General features: G+C 41.4%; 1 pseudogene; it reads right to left on the bottom strand.

Annotated features, from left to right (window-relative positions):
• Positions 1-738: 738 nt before the first annotated feature.
• LOC117068033 lies at positions 739-2,394 on the bottom strand (annotated as a pseudogene).
• Positions 2,395-17,982: the final 15,588 nt, after the last annotated feature.

Here is a 17,982-nt window from a genome sequence, read left to right as displayed (position 1 = left end):
AGGCCGAGATGGGCGGATCACGAGGTCAGGAGATCGAGACCATCCTGGCTAATACGGTGAACCCCGTCTCTACTAAAAAATACAAAAAACTAGCCGGGCGACGAGGCGGGCGCCTGTAGTCCCAGCTACTCGGGAGGCTGAGACAGGAGAATGGCCTGAACCCGGGAGGTGGAGCTTGCAGTGAGCTGAGAGCCGGCCACTGCACTCCAGCTGGGCGGCAGAGCAAGACTCCGTCTCAAAAAAAAAAAAAAAAAAAAAAAAAAGAAAATGAGCAAGGGACCTGAATAGATATTTCCACTAAAGTTTTTAAGACATAAACATACTTCGGCATAAACACTGTATTATATGCAATTACTTTTTGTAAATAATTTTTGTAAAGCCATCAGCTATATATCCAAATGATTCTTCACCTGAGGTGTAAGACAGGAAAATGTTTATATGAATACATAAATCAAATCATCTGCACTGGCATTGTTAACCTAGAAGCAAGTGGCTGCATAGAGAATAGTAAGAGCAAGGATATTTAGTCCATGCTTTCAAATGGGGCTTGATGATTTGAAACAATCAAGTTGTTCACTGGCAAAACTTCCCAAGTCTGTATAAATTATGTGCTATTTGATAAAAGATAGCCGCAATGAAGCTAATTTTTTTATCTTCAGTATTTGCTTTTAAGAGAAAAATCCCGAAGCTTGTAGGGATTTCTAATGCCAAAAAAGATGATGAAATGGGAGAGTATATTTAGCAATCACGGTGACTAAGCTCATGGTAACTGGCATAAGTATAATTTTAGTTTGCATTCCAATTATTTAAACTGAGATGTTCTTGATCAGTTGAACATACTGTGAGTAGACGATCTCTTTCTCCGAGAAACAAGATGGAGAGATCTTCAGAGAATGGCCCCACTGAAGCTCACTGGTAAATGAGCTTTCTCCAGATTTTGCTGATTCCCTGAGTTTTTCCGTAATTCCTCCGTGCCCTGGCCATTTTCTGATCATGGCCTTCCCGTTGCCCTTATTCCTCAAAGTTTGGCAAATTTTTCTTCGTTTTTTGATACAAACTGGAAACTGCCTTTGGTTTTATCTACTTACTGAATAGATGCCATCTTGGGATTATATCGAGATTTGTGTAGTTATTCAGAGCATCTTCCTGCCTTGTCCTCCCTCTTGCTGGAAAACAGCAGACTGTACCAGCTGGCTTATCGGTTATGTTCCACAACGATCAATGAATAGTTCCTTCAAAATAGAAGTCTGCAGCATTATTTATTAAAGTTCTCCAATTATAAACAGATTCCTCTGTAAGCAACACTCCATAGCAGTTGGAATCTCCTCGGACATGGGGACAATCACTGATGAAAACCAGGTAAGTGCAGCCATAAAAAAGGATGAGTTCATGTCCTTTGTAGGGACATGGATGCAGCTGGAAACCATCATTCTCAGCAAACTATCGCAAGAACAGAAAACCAAACACTGCATGTTCTCACTCATAGGTGGGAACTGAACACTGAGAACACTTGGACACAGGAAGGGGAACATCACACACCAGGGCCTATTGTGGAGAGGGGGGGTGGAAAGGGATAGTATTAGGAGATATACCTAATGTAAATGACGAGTTAATGGGTGCAGCACACCAACATGGCACATGTATACATATGTAACAAACCTGCACGTTGTGCACATGTACCCTAGAACTTAAAGCATAATAAAAAAGAAAGAAAGAAAGAAAGAAAACCAGGTACATTTTGAAGATCTCCAGTTGAATGTTGCCTCAGTAGCTCAAAAGCATCTTCAAATGCTTGACCCAGCTTGTCTTGTTCAACACAAGTTAATGCTTCACTAATAAATTGATGATTCCGTCCGTCAGCGTCCAATCTAGCATGTACTTGTAGAAGTGGAAATAGTCTTCCCCTCCTTTGAATCACACACCTGCACCCCCACCACCCATTTGAATTTTGTTAAAGCAGTTTTGAGTGGGGTCTCTGTCATCTGCTACTGAAAAATTCCTGAGTAATTTATACCTGAGAATAAGATAATTTAAGTAACAGGCCCTCACATATGAAAATAGCTGAGATAATGCAGGGTGCAAAACAGAGAGGAGATAATTATTCCCATTCCTAAATAATTATTTGAAAATGTTTGTTATACAGTAGAAATGCAACTGGCTATCCGATGGTTTGTTAAATCTTTGCACTCAGCCACGAGAAAAATAGCAAGATATTGAACATTACTTGTGGCCTCAAATAATATTTTATGAGAAAAGCAGAAGTTCCATCCAAACTATACTATCTAAAAGCAGAGAGGGAATAATGAAACTTCATTTTTTAGAAAAATCTTTATACCTATACCTTGCAATCTTTGAGGACTGGGAGTCAGAATTTGAAAAGGCCAGATTCTGCATCCTAAGCTAAAATGTGTGAAGACAAAAGCAAAGAAATAAAGAAATACCGTACTAAAATACTGGGAAAGAAATTGAAAAGGACACAACAAAATGAAAAGATATTCCAGGTTCATGAACTGAACTACTTAATATTGGTAAAATTATAATACTACTCAAAGCAGTTTACAGATTAAATGCAATCCAATTACATTCTCTACAGAAATAGAAAAAAAAATCTTAAAATGTATATGGAACCACAAAAGACTCCAAATAACCAAAGCAATCCTGAGCAAAAGGAACAAAGCTGGAGGCATTACACTACCTGACCTCAAATTTTATAACAAAGCTATAGTAACCAAATCAATATGACACTGGCATAAAAACACAGAACAGACCAATGGGACAGAATAGAGAATGCACATGTGAATCCACACATTTACAGCCAACTCATCTTCAACAAAGGTACCAAGAACATATAATGGGGGGAAGGATAGACTTTTCAATAATGGTGCCAAGAAAACTAGATAACTATATGCAGAAGAATGGAACTAGATCCTTCTCTCTTATCATATACAAAAATCAAATCAAGATTGATTAAAGATTAAATCTAAGACCTCACACCATGAAACTACTAGAAGAAAACATTGAGGAATCACTCCAGGACATTGGTCTAGGTGAAGATTTTTTTATGTCAGATCTCAAAAGCATAGGCAAACAAAGTAAAAATAGACAAATGGGATTATACCAAGCTACAAACTTCTGCATAGCAAAGGAAATAATCAACAAAGTGAAAAAGAAACCCCACAGAATGGCAGAAAATATTTGAAAACTAACCACCTGAGAAGCTGTTAATAACCAGACTGTATAGGGAGCTCAAACAACTCAATGCCAAAGAAAAAAAAAAATCCAATTTAAAAATGGGCAAAAGATCTGAGTAGACATTTCTCAAAAGAAGCCATACAAATGGCCAACAGGCATATAAAAAATGTTCAACATCACAAATTATCAGAGAAATGCAAATCAAAACCACAATGAGATATCATCTCGCCCCAGTTAAAATGGCTTTTATCAAGAAGACAGGCAAAAATGGAGGCTGGCGAGGATGTGGAAGAAAGGGAATCCTTGTATGCTGTTGGTGGGAATGTAAATTAGTACAGCTACTACAGAGAACAGTTTGGAGGTTCCTCAAAAAACTAAAAATTGAACTACTGTATGATCCAGGAATCCCACTCCTGGGTATATCGCCAAAGAAAGGAAATGAATATCTCAAAGAGCTATCTGCACGCCCATGTTTATCACAGCAGTATTCACAATAGCCAAAATATGGAATCGATCTAAGTGTCCATCAACAAATGAATGGCTAAAGAAAACGTGGTATATACACACAATGGAATATTATTCATCTGTAAAAAGGAGTAAAATCCTGTCATTTGCAGCAACACAAATAGAACTAGAGGTCATTATGTTAAGTGAAATAAGCCAAGCACAGAGAGACAAATACCACGTGTTCTCACTCATGTGGGAGGTAAGAAAAGTGAATCTCATGAAGGTAGAGGGTAGATTGGTGGTTACCAGAAGCCAGCAAGGGTAGCAGAAGTAGGGGATTCAAAGAAGTTGATAAATGGATACAAATATAAAGTTGATAGAAGAAGTAAGCTCCAGTGTTCAATAGATGTGTAGGGTGACTATAGTTTACAAAAAGATACTGTACACTTCAAAATAGATAGAAGAGAAAAATGCAAACATTTCTAGGATAAAGACAAATATTTAAGGTGATGGATATCCCAAGTACACTGCTGTGATGTATACAAATTGTATGAATGTATTAAGTGATCGTGTGTACCCTGAAACTACGTAACTTATCCATCAATTTTTTAAATTGTTGAAAAAATGATAAATGCATAAATAAAATATTGCGTCTTGGATGAGCCAGAAAATTTGGGAAGTCTGATTCTCTCTCAAATATTATATTCTAGGTATTTTTTGCCAGACAAAAGTGTCATACTCCTTATAAAAATGCATCCAATAGGTTATAATCTTGGGGGAAATGCCACATTATATAGCTTCATTTTCCCCTTTAAGTCTTTTTTTCTTTTTTCTTTTTTTGAGATGGAGTTTCGCTCTTGTCACCCAGGCTGGAGTGTGATGGCACAATCTCAGCTCACTGCAACCTCCACCTCCCAGGTTCAAGCAATTCTCCTGCCTCAGCCTCCCAAGTAGCAGGGATTACAGGCATGCGCCACCACGCCCAGCTAATTTTTTTGTATTTTTAGTAGAGATGGGGTTTCTCCATGTTGGTCAGGCTGGTCTCGAACTCCCGACCTCAGGAGATCCACCTGCCTCAGCCTCCCAAAGTGCTGGGATTACAGGCGTGAGCCACCGCGCCCGGCTCCCCTTGAAGTCTTTCACATTGGCCAAATCTGACAGCAAAGAGAAAGCATGATTTTGAGAGATAGGGAAAAGCCAGAATAGATTATTGGCAAGAAATAGAAACCACAAGATGAGGATCAAGAGTCAAGGTCCAGGTTTAGACAAGATCTCTGGATGTGGTTATTATGCCACAGAATCATCAAATTCATGTCAACTGAGGTTTTAAATACTGCCTAAAAACGCCAAGCCCAGAAATAGGTGTCTGCAATTCTTCAGTCCTTCAGTAAATACCCAGGCTATTAAAGTAGGTCATTCCCAGAAACAAAATCCTCCTCGCACCTCTCTTAGAGGTGGCCATGGTGGACACAAAACATAGATATTTATCTTTGGAAGAAGGAGGTAGATCTGTTTTTGAAAATATATATAAAGTATAGTTGTATTTGGAGGAGCAGAGGCATTTTTGAAACTATATGTACAATTAGAATGGTATGTGAATATATATACAACCAAAGATACAGGGGGTAAAATGGGGTAAAAAATCTACTATTATTCACTATACAGCACTCATTCTCAACTACCTTCTCAGATCTAAACTCTACTTTTCTGTGGAGAACCCCTTCCCTGTGGTGAGGACAGGGCCAACACTGACTTGTCACCATGACGACATCAGTGGGTACATGACCTAGACTCAGCAAATTATGCTACCTATCACATCGGCTACCATGATCATTTAAGACCTGGACATGAAATCTAAAGTAGGTTCTTCATGGACATTTTCTGAAAGGTATTAGAGAGTGGGCGTAGTGGCTCACACCTGTAATTCTAACATTTTGAGAGGCTGAGGTGGGAGGATTGCTTGAGCCCAGGAGTTCGAGACCAGACTGGGCAACATAGGGAGACCTCGTTTCTATGAAAAATTTAAAAATTAGCTGGAGGCCAAGGCGAGCGGATCACAAGGTCAGGAGATCAAGACCATCCTGGCTAAGACAGTGAAACCCCATCTCTACTAAAAATACAAAAAAATTAGCCAGGCATGGTGGTTGGTGCCTATAGTCCCAGCTACTCGGGAGGCTGAGGCAGGAGAATGGTGTGAACCCGGGAGGTGGAGCTTACAGTGAGCTGAGATCTCGACACTGCACTCCAGCCTGGGCGACAGAGTGAGACTCTGTCTTTAAAAAAAAAAAAGTAGCCAGGCATGGTGATGCACACCTGCAGTCCCAGCTACTCAGGAGGCTGAGGTGGGAGGATTGCTTGAGCCTGGGTGGTCAAGGCTGTGGTGAGCTGTGATTGCACCACTATACTCCCGCCTGGGCAACAGAGCAAGACCCTGTCTCTAAATAAATAAATAAATACAAAAGTAATTTTTTATTATCCTTTAATTTCTGGGATACATGTGGAGAATGTGCAGGTTTGTTACATAGGTATACACGTGCCATGGTGGTTTGCTGCACCCATCGACCCGTCATCTACATTAGATATTTCTCCTAATGCTATTCCTTTAAAATGAAAGGTATTAGGAAGATTTCTTTCCACTGTCAGTCAGGAGAGGAGATAGATGTGGTGCTACTGAAGGTTGTCTTGCCACTCTGCAGTAAAAGAAATCTCTACAACGAATTTGAGGGAATCACAGCTGACAGATGTAAAGAGGACACAGAGCCCTCCTCACACGGTTAGAATTCTGGAACTAAACAAATCACTCCTTTTACCTTCCAGCTATGTAAGCCTCCTCCTCCTCAAAAAAAAAAAAAAAAAAAAATCATTTTTTGTTTAAGCTGGTGTTTGGTTTTCTGCAATTTAAAGCTTTAAAAATCCAACTCAACAGCAACAAAACACAACCAATTTAAAAAGGGACAAAAGACTTCAACAGACATTTCTCTGAAGATATATAAATGGCCAAAAAGCACACAAAAAGATGTTCACTGTCATTAGTTATTAGAGAAAGGCAAGTCAAAAGCACAATGAGATACCATTTTACACCCACGAGGATAGCCATTTCTTAAAAATAGAGAATAAATGTTGGTAAAGATGTGGAGAAATTGGAACCTTCATACATTGCTGGCGGGGGTGAAAAATGGTGCGACCACTGTGGAAAACAGTTTGGTGATTCTTCAATAAATTAAACACAGAATTATCATATGACCTAGTAATTCCACTCCTAAATATGTACCCAAGAGAACAGAAACCAGGTGTTCAAATAAAAACATTTCCATTTGTTCACAAAATGTTATACACCAATGAACACAGCAGCTCTATTCACAATACCCAAAAGGTTAAAACAATCTAACTGTCCACCAACAGATGAATAAACAAAATGTGTTTTGATATCATAAAATTAAATGTTATTCACCCATAAAAAGGAATGAATGAAAAATACAACATGGATGACCCTCAAAAACATTATGCTAAGCTGGCCAGGCGTGGTGGCTCACGCCTGTAATCCCAGCACTTTGGGAGGCCGAGGCGGGCAGATCATGAGGTCAGGAGTTTGAGACCAGCCTGACCAACATGGCGGAACCCCGTCTTTACTAAAAATACAAAAATTACCTGGGCATGGTGGCATGCACCTGTAGTCCCAGCTACTCAGGAGGCTGAGGCAGGAAAATAGCTAGAACCCAGGAGGCGGAGGTTGCAGTGAACTGAGATCGCGCCACTGTGCTCCAGCCTGGGAGACAGAGTGAGGCTGTCTCAAAAAACAAAAACAAAAAAATTATGCTAAGTAAAAGAAGCCAGACACCAAAGACCACATACTGAATGATTCCATTTATATGAAATGTCCAGAATAGGCAAATCCAGAGAGATAGAAAGCAGATTAGTGGTTGTCAAGTGCTGAGAAGAGAGAGAAATGGAGAGTGACTGCTTAGTTAGCATTTCTGTTTAGGGTGATTTTTAAAAGTTCTGGACCTAGAGGTGATGGCTGCATAACATGGGTGAACAGGCTTAATGCCACTGAACTGTACACTTTAAAATGGTTAAAACTTCACCATACTTTTAAAAACATAAAGGGACCTGAGTAATTTAAGCTCCCTCTGCACCATGTAGTCAGGAACTAGGACTTAGAGCTGGCATAGAGTGGAAATTTGTCAAATAAAAATAGCTATCATTTTGGATTCTTAATGAGTCACCGACTGTCCTAAGTATTATTTTACATATTGTAATGAATGCTTTGTGAAACAAAAGCTTTTGTGGTTGTTGGTGATTATAAATTTTATCTTTTTTTAACTTTTATTTTAGGTTCAGGGGTGCACATGCAGGTTTGTTGTATAGGCAAACTGAGTATCATGGGGTTTTGGTGTACAAACTTTTATCACCCAGCTGATAAGCATAGTACCCAATAGGTAGTTTTTGATCCTCAGCCTCCTCCCACTCTCCACCCTCACAAAGGCCTCGGTGTCTACTGTTCCCTTCTTTGTGTCCATGTGTACTCAACGTTTAGGTCCTACTTCTAAGTGAGAACATGCAGTATTTGGTTTCCTGTTCCTGCATTAGTTCACTTAGGATAATGGCCCCCAGTTCCTTCCATGTTGCTGCAAAGAACGTGATCTTGTTCTTTTTTATGGATGCAGAGTATTCCATGATGTATATGTGCCACATTTTCTTTATCCAGTGTATTAATCATGGGCATTTAGGTTGATTCTGTGTCTTTGCTATTGTGAGTACTGCTACATATGAGTGCATGTGTCTTTATTGTAGAACAATTTATTTTCGTTTGGGTATTGATATGGTTTGGCTGTGTCCCCACCCAAATCTCATCTTGAATTGTAGCTCCCTTATATAATCCCCATGTGTCATGGGAGGAACCCAGTGAGAGGTAATTGAATCATGGGGGCAGGTTTTTCCCAAGCTGTTCTCATGATAGTGAATAAGTCTCATGAGATCTGATGGTTTTAGAAAGGGCAGTTCCCCTGTACACACTCTCTTGCTTGCCACCATGTAAGATGTGCCTTTGCTCCTCCTTCACCTTCCGCCATGATTGTGAGGCCTCCCCGGCCATGTGGAACTATGAGTCCACTAAACCTCTTTTTCTTTATAAATTACTCAGTCTTGGGTATGTCCTTATAGCAGCAAGAGAATGGACTCTTGCAGGTATATACCCAATGAGATTACTGGGTTAAATGGGTAGTTCTGTTTTTAAGTTCTTTGAGAGGCTCCACACTGCTTTCCACAGTGGCTGAACTAATTTACATTTCCACCAGCAGTGAATAAGCATTCCCTTTCTTCTGCAATCTCACCAGCATCTGTTATTTTTCAACTTTTTAATAATAGCCATTCTGACTGGTGTGAGATGGTATCTCATTGTGGTTTTGATTTGCATTTCTCTAATGATTAATGATGTTGGGCATTTTTATGTTTGTTGGCCACATGGATGTCTTCCAAAAGCTTTTTTTCATAATGAAATTAAGCTTTTAGATTTGCTGGCCATTTCTGTTTTTAAGAAGAGAGCTTTTAAAGTACCTCAGAGTAGCCTTTTTTTAATTTGGGGAGGTATACAGTTTGGTCACTTAGTTACACAAAAGCAAGAACCCACCTATTGTTTTAGAGAAAATAGCAGGATTTTCTTTTGTGGGGGTTAGGAGGGGTAGGGAAGATTAACAGGGAACAAAAGTTTAAACGTTGTTGGTAGAAAAAAGTAGGTGGTACCCCCTTGCCTCCTAAAACAAGGACCTTCAGGAAGAGAATAAGGATCCGAGTGATTTCCCTTTGATTTTCTAACTTACTGACATATTTCTAATAAATTGGAATATCTCCAACTGAAGTAAGCTGGCCCTCAGATAACCCCAGAGAAATCTTAAGAGGGCCAGAGGTCTGGAATACGCGATCTGGAGTCAACACAAGGGCTAGGTTAACATAGAAGAGAACTTAGTCTGTATCTCATGCTTAACACCAGCCCTGACCAAGCACTTGAACTCTGAGCCCGCCTAGGTGAAAATGACTGCTTATATATGTGACCTGAAGGGATCTGAACACTTCTATGGGTTGACGCCTGACTGGAAGTAATGCTGGAGAGAAGAGGTATCACACCCTGAGAATTGCTGACTTCGAAGTTGAGGTGATTCCTGAAACAGGGCCAACCTTTAAATAAGCTTCTCACCTTTCTGTTTTCACCAACATCCCCAGGAAGTGATGAAGACAAAAAACACCAGGGGAGGATAGGGCATTTCGAGGACGAATCAGCCTTTCTTGTTTCTTCCCTCACAGTCAGTATTAATAAAGACAAATTCCTTTAGACTATCACAAGAAGATACTGCAGAGGAAAGATGAAGCTTCTTGCAATTAAGAGGTCACGGCCATTATAATTTGAGCATCAAAAGACTGGATGAAAAGAGATGTGGCCAGAGTTCTAGTTCTTGTTTTGGAGGACTAGATGGTATCAGATTAACCCCTCTGCCAAAATTATTTATAAACTCTGGGCAAAATATAACAAACAAGTCTTTGAAGGGACTGGGGATAAACCTAAGCAGGCAGAAACTGAGCAGGGAACAGACAGTCCTCATATGAAGGAAGCACGTGAGATGAGCCTCACATTTACTAAGATGTTTCTCCTGAGGGACTTCCCAGCTTGCTGCTGCACACAGCGGAAGAGATCTCAAACAGAAAGCAGCAATGTTAGGGGATGTGGAGCTAGAGACTGGAGTTTGGGGCTTCCAAAGAAGCTGGAAATTGAGGAGGAAATTCCCAGAAAACGGGGACCTATGGAGGGAAAACCCAAAATCTGCTTGCAAATCCCCTTCAAATCCTCAGCTGACTCCTAACCTTCATGTGCACAGGAGAGAATCTAAGGGATGCAGCAAAAAAACCAGCAGCTCGGAGGCTATAAAGCTGAGCATATTTTAGCAGCTTCCCACTCTTAAAGGCATCTGAGAAATCCTGTGGCCAGCCAGGTCCAGGTCTGTTCTGCCCATGAGCAGTAAATCAGTCACAGTGACACAGGTTTTGCAAAAGAGAAGATTTATTTGGAGAGCTGCTGAGTGAGGATGTAGGAGAACAGCTCTCAAATCTGCCTCCCGCAAAGGTAAGGCTTACAGATATTTCTGGGTTAGGGAAATGCGATGGTCTAAGGGTTGGGGAAGGTGATTGGCAGTAGGGAAAAATGAAGTCACCGGTCTGTTGTGTGCAAGCAGAGTCAGAGTTCCTGGCATTTCACAGGACACACGTACAGAAAATGGCAGCATTAGCATGATCTGAAAGTAGGATTTTTGGCGCTTTGACATCAAAAGGTCACCTCTTGAGCACTTGAGCAGGCCCAGCTGATGCACTGGTGGTCTCAACCAGTTTGAACTGAACAGTAGCTAGCCTAAGCTTCTAACAGACAAGAGAAGTGACCATTACCATGGTGACCTATGAATGTTATCTATAAAGTAGCCACAGAAGGTTACGTTTTAGTGTTCAGAGGGGAGACCTTCAGCTACCACCACCATCAGCTTCATGGAGAAAGAGAGAACAAACTAAAAGCAAGCAATCAAAAGTAAGCAGGGCAGGCCAACCTGATCAAATGAGTCCCTGGGTTTCAATCCCTTATCTTTTGCATTTGTGTACTGAAATATTTACTAGGAAATGAGGTGATGGCCTCAATTAGCTTCAAATCAATTACGAAGAGTAAAGAGGAAACAAGATTGGCCATGTGTTGATAATTATCAAAGCTGAATCATGAGCAAACAGGTCTTTATGCTGTTTGTTCACCTCCTCATATAAACAGTCCTTAAAAATCAGATTGCTTACAAAATAGCAATGGTTGGACTTACAGTTAACTTCTCAGGTGTCTCGAAACATCTATGGAAAGCAGAACAGTGAAATGACACCTTCTAGGAATTGTGCACATGTGTGAGGACATAATGTCTTTGTTTTGTCCCCAGAAATCCCTCAATAATGGAAATTCTAAATTATACATATATATTATATAATTTAGATATATATATTATATATTTATCTAATATTATATATTAGATATATATTATATATAAATTATATTTTTTTTGGAGACAGAGTTTCACTCTGTTGCTCAGGCTGAAGTACAATAAGTTTATAAAAAGGTTGAAGATAACGATGAAAAATATTGTGTATGAAAATTTAGAATTAAAAGCAGACTCAAAGAGGTACCTGTACACCAATGTTCACAGAGGTATCGTCCACAATAGCCAAGAGGTGGAAACCAGCCGAGTGTTCGTGGATGGATAAATGGATACACCAAATGTGATATATAGAGAGAGTGGAATATTAAGCCATAAAAAGGAATGGAATTATGATACATCCTAAAACATGGATGAACCTTGAAAACATGTTAAATGAAACAAACCAGACACAAAAGGATAAATGCTGTGTGATTCCACTTATATAACGTACCTAGAATGAGTGAATTGTTAGAAATAAGAAGTAGATTAGAGATTCTCAGGGGCTGAGAAGAGAGGAGAATGGGAAGTTATTGTTTAATAGGTATAGAGTTTCTGTTTGAGATGAAGTTCTGGAAACGGACAGTGGTACTGTTGCACAATAATACGTACATACTTAATGCAACTGAACACTTAAAATTATTAAAATGGTAAATTTTATATTATGTATATTTTACCACAAAGTATATATCCATATATATAAACCACATACATATACAGATATAAACACGCACACACTATATAATATATATCTAGTAAATACTTTTTCTTCTATCAATTGCAGAAACAAAAAATTGAAGGCAGCAGTATATCTAGAGAAAGTGGTTTACTTCATATTGATTAAATGTTCAATTCATCAGGAAGATACGAGTTTAAATTTGTGTGACCCTTATAATCTCAAAACATATGAAATAAACACTGAACAACATGGGAAAGCAGACAAGACCACAATCATAGCAGGAAATTTAATACACCTTCCTGAATAATTGATGGAACAAGTAGATGAAAAATCAGTAAGAACATAGATTTGAGCACAATTAATAGACTTGATCAAAAGGACATTTATAGAACACAGCACCCAACACTGCATACCACACATTCGTTTCAGGAACACACAGGACCTTTACAAAGTGAATCACACTGGACAATAAAGTCAGTCTCAAAGTTAGGAGATTGCAATCAGGCAAGACATGCTATGGGGAGTATGAGCAAACAAGCCAGACCTCAATAGAAATGACCTGTTTTGAAGATGGCATGATATTAACACAGGGATTGACAAGTAGAACTGGAATAGAAGAATGAGAGCCCCAAAACAGGCATATATGGACACTTCGTTTTCAACAGAGGTGGTGTCACCAGCTGAGGGTAGTTGTCCAGGTTCTTGGCGTTTTGAACAAAGAACTGGACAAAATGGACAAAGCAAAGCAGCAAAAGCAGAGATTTGTTTTAAACGCAAGTACACTCCACGGCGGGGAGTGGGCTCATGCAAGCCGCTCAAGAGCCTTGCTTACAGAATTTTCTGGGGTTTCAATTCCCTCTAGGAGTTTCCCATTGGCCCCCGACCAGTCTGATTGGTTGCAGGAGGTGGCCAATCAGAGGTACTTTCATTTTTCAACTGCCAGGCAGAAAAAGGAGGGGCAGCCACTGTCGCACAGAAAAAGGCGAGGGGTTGAAGAGTAGCCTCTGATATCCAGTGAGCATGAATCGGCCTTAGGTTTCCTGCCTCCAGACCCTATTCTCCTGCCTCATTTCCCCTCTGAGAGACATGATCCCCGTAAGTCTTTATATGAGGCAGAGGGACTGATGGTCTTCTTTCTGTAACTGCTTCACACTGCCTTGACTGACAGTCTCCACCCGTTGGGAATCACAGAACTCTCACCGTGCTCTGTCTAGAGACAGGGTAGTTTCTTGATGGCCAGGGGTGGTGAATTCATTTGGAACTGGCTGGAAACCTTACTGCACGACCATCTTCAGGCAAGAGAAGTGAATTTGGTTAAAAGATTTCATGGGAACTTCAGGAGGTGGACACCTATGCTGTCAGGAATGTGTGTTATAGAAATGAATTAAAATATTCTACTTAATTACTAGGAAGGAAGTGATTCCAACTGTTTGAAAGAAGGCAATTAATCTGCAAAAAGACACAAAAACATGGCTACTATTATCCAGCCCACAGTAACTATGCAACAAAAACACCAAGGAAAGCTGGTAGGCATTTATCTTTATCTCTAAACAGGCACTTCAGGGCTGCCACAGGTTCCCAGGTGTAGTGGCTGATGGGAACTTCAGGTTCCAGGTCCGGGGCTTCGGGTATCACAGACTTGATCCTTGAAAGGTGTATCCAACTATCTAATCCTAGTACTTTGACTGCAGAAGGCGTGGCCAGTGTCACGGAAAATGGTGCTTTCCATTTGGGTTGTAATTGCTGAGCAGGTGACCCCTCCTTCCATGCTTTAACAAGCACCTTATCTCCTGGCCTGATTTGGGGTTGCTGGTTAGTTCCCAGTAGGGCAAGCCTTTGAGTTACAAACTTCTGTAAAACCTGCTGACATTGTCCTAGGTTAACTAGGTATTTTACTAAACCAGCTGTTTCTGAATCAGTAATTAGATCATTAGTTAAGAAAAGCCTTCTGTAATCCCAGCACTTTGGGAGGCCGAGGCGGGCAGATCACCTGAAGTTAGGAGTTCAAGACCAGCCTGACCAACATGGAGAAACCCCCATCTCTACTAAAAATACAAAATTAGCCGGGCATGGTGGTGCATGCCTGTAATCCCAGCTACTTGGGAGGCCGAGGTAGGCGAATCGCTTGAACCCGGAAGGTAGAGGTTGCAGTGAGCCGAGATCGAGGCATTGTACTCCAGCCTGGGCAACAAGAGCGAAACTCCATCTCCAAAAAAAAAAACTAATAGCCTTCGTATAACATTTCATATGGGCTTATATTAATTTTTGCTCTAGGGGTATTACAGATTTTTAAGAGAGCTAGGGGCAGTCAGCTGACCTAAGCTTCTGATGTTTCCTGATCAAGCTTAGCTAACAATCGTTTCAGAGTCTGGTTAGCCCTTTCTACTTCCCCAGAGGATTGAGGCCTCCATGCTGAATGTAAATACTATTTGATTCTGAGAGCCTTAGCAACACCTTGAGTTATGTGGGAGATAAAGTATGGGCCATTATCACTTCAGAGACTCTGGAGTAACCCAGACTGGGGGATTATTTAAGAGAACCTTATAACCACAGTAGCCTTCTCTGATCTGGTAGGGTAAGCTTCGACCCAACCAGTAAAGATATCTATTAGCACTAACAAAGCTTATATCCTCTGCCAGCTGACATGTGTGTGAAGTCTAATTACCCATCTTTTCCTGGGTATGTTCTATCAGCGTCCTCTAATAGAACTCCCCTCTGGGCTGGTTCTGTTAGAAGAGGCATTTTGTTTCCTGGGCTGTTCCATGCACACAGTGAGCAGGTTTGACAGACATGCTTAACCACAGAAGCTAAGTTAGGCCCAATGAAGAGCCGGTTAACCACGGCCAGGGTGGCTTCTCTCCCCATATGGAAAGAGTCATGCAGGGTTTTTATAATTCTCCATCAGGCTGCTTGAGGGAGATGTGTGTTTGATGCCATATACCACCAGGATCCTTGTTTTTGTCCCCCTTGCTCCTTTATGCACTGTTCTTCCTGTGGTGTGTATTCAGGCTCCACTGGGGAATCACAGAAAAGAAGCAGAGCTGGAATCTGTTGGGATTGCACCCGGAGAACCACGGCTTTCGCTTCTCTATCAGCCTTTCTGTTTCCTTGTGCTGTAAGGGTTAAGTCCCTTTGATGCCCCCTACAGTGAATTACAGCTACAGCCTTTGGCAGGTGTGTTGCTTCCAAAAGCTGCAGAATTTCAGGCCTATGCTTTATAGGGGAGTGTTTGCTAGTTAGCAGCACCCTTCCTTTCCAGATTGTAGCATGAGTATGGCAAGGGTTACCCTCTTCCATGGAACCTCCCTTACTTTATCATTTACTGCCTTAGTTATTCCCTTTCTCATTCCTCCAAGGAGAGCCTCAAGAAATTTAGCCCAGTTGTTCATTCTTATGGGAGCATTATAGTCCCAATTAGGATCACTTGTGGGGACTGTATCTGGGCCCAGGTGATTGCCCTGAGGGTTTGGGGCAAATAAATCGTCGGCTTCCCGGTGGGCAGCCTCAAAAGATTCATTCCTTTTCAAAGGGGGTGCAGGAGGTTGCTAGAATGAACTGAACATTTCTCCGTGAGAGATAAAGGCTAAGGTCAAAGTTTGGAATCCATCTGCTAATTTCCTGGGATTCTCAGAAGAGCTTCCTAGCTTTCCCTGACATTGTTGTATATCAGTTACAGAGAAGGGGGCCTGCACTAGGACTGGCCCGTGGGCTCCTGCTACTTCCTGAAGGGGTAGCAGGGCTGGAGGGAGAGTGGAATATGGTGTTCCCCTCCGAGTGTGAGGGGGACCTAGTAGGGTGTTCAGTGTTTGGGTTTTAGCCTCAGGAGCACTTGGCAAGGGGCTACATGGGGGCGGTTATGTTCACCCTGAAAGGCAGGTAGCCCTTATGAAAGGGGGTCGTCTATAATACCTAGTCCTGCCTTTGGACTTTCTTTGCGGGAATAATCCCTGAAGACCTGTACATATGGTATTTCTGACCATTTGCCCTGCCAGAAAACAGCTGCTGAAAGACTGAAAAAGAAAAGCACTCAGGTCCCTCACCCAAACCGGGTGGTGGTGATCAGGTGCTTCCACGTGGAAACCTTTCAGTTTCCCTGGAGAGTGGCCCCGACCAGAAACCTCCGGTTGCCTCCATGCCTAGGCGCTGTCCACCGAGGGTCCCGAGTTGGAAAGAAAAAGAGAAAGAGGAAAAAGAGAAAAATAAATCCCAAACGTTGGGCCTACCTCCTGGCTGCTTCACCAAAGTTACCGGTTGAGGGTAGTTGGCCAGGTTCTTGGCGTTTTAAACAAAGCAATTGGACAAAACACACAAACCAAGGCAGCGAAAGCAGAGAGTTACTCCAACAGGGGAGAGCGGGCTCAGGCAAGCAGCTCTAAAGCCTGTTACTGAATTTTCTGAGGTTTAAATACCCTCTAGAGGGTTCCCATTGGCCCCCGACCAGTCTGATTGGTTGCAGGAGGAGACCAATCAGAGGTACTTTCATTTTTCAACTGCCTCGCAGGAAAAAGGAGGGGTTGAAAAGGGATGAATTGGGCTTGGGTTCCGAACCTAAGCCCACTTCAACCCCTCCTTTCCCTCATAAGCAGCATGAATCAGCCTTCGGTTCCCCGCCTCCAGACGCTATTCTCCTGCCTCAATGGTAGTGTAGATCAGGCGAGGAAGTAGAAATTCTGATAGACAGTGCTGGGACGGGAAGTGTCCATATGGAAAAGAATGGAACTTGACATCATACATAAATAAATTACAAGTAGATTAAAGGTCTAAACATAAAAGGCAAAAACTAAGCAATGCATATAGAAGTGTCAAACTACAAACATTTGCAAGGAAGTGATTGTCACACGTTTGGAGAGTGGTTACTTCCGGGAAGAGGAAGAGGTTTATTGCAGGTAGGGGATGGAGTCGGGAAAGGGACTCTGTCCATTTTCTAACTCTTGGACTGGGTTGTAGCTATCTGGGTACTTTTTAAGTTGCTTTAAATTATGTTTTAAATTGTATATAAAGATGGTGACCTTTTGTATATTTTATACAGTCCATACTAAAAATGGTTAAGAAAAAAAAAATCATGACATATTTATTTACAGATAGTCACGACCGTAAGTTAAATCATTGAGTAACTTAAAGCTCACAAGTAATATTTAAGAGTACCCAGAAACTTCTTTTCCTCCTAAAAAATAAATATAGTCAAAAAGAACAAGCGCCCTCAAAAGTGTTAGTCCAAACTGCACCATGTTGTAAGTCCCCCACCATTTCACAGACCTTGGTCAAAGTGGAACATTCCACGGGGCTTCGGGCAGTGAGAAACAGCCGGCCTCTTATCCTGTTCTGCTAGGAGAAAACGCAAGGAACACCACACTCCACCAGAACAAGGGCCAAACCGCCTGATCAAGGGAACATCTTATCAATATCCTGTCAGGCAGCAAGCGGTACTGCCCAGCCCTCTCCCGACCACACCTGTAAGTACTCCAGCCTGTAAGCAGCAGTGGGCACTGACATTAAACTGGTCCCCTACCTCTATAAGTTTATCCTGGACATAAATGTCTGCGTTTGCTGTTGAGCCATTCTCTCTTTCTCTCTCTCTCCCTCTCTCTCTCTTTTTTTTTTTTTTTTTTTTTTTTGAGATGGAGTTTCGCTCTTGTTGCCCAGGCTGGAGTACAATGGTGCAATCTCAGCTCACCG

Source organism: Trachypithecus francoisi, unplaced genomic scaffold (genome assembly GCF_009764315.1).
Source record: "Trachypithecus francoisi isolate TF-2019V2 unplaced genomic scaffold, Tfra_2.0 Lachesis_group20, whole genome shotgun sequence".
Taxonomy (NCBI): domain Eukaryota; kingdom Metazoa; phylum Chordata; class Mammalia; order Primates; family Cercopithecidae; genus Trachypithecus; species Trachypithecus francoisi.
This window is presented reverse-complemented; position numbering and strand designations above follow the sequence as displayed.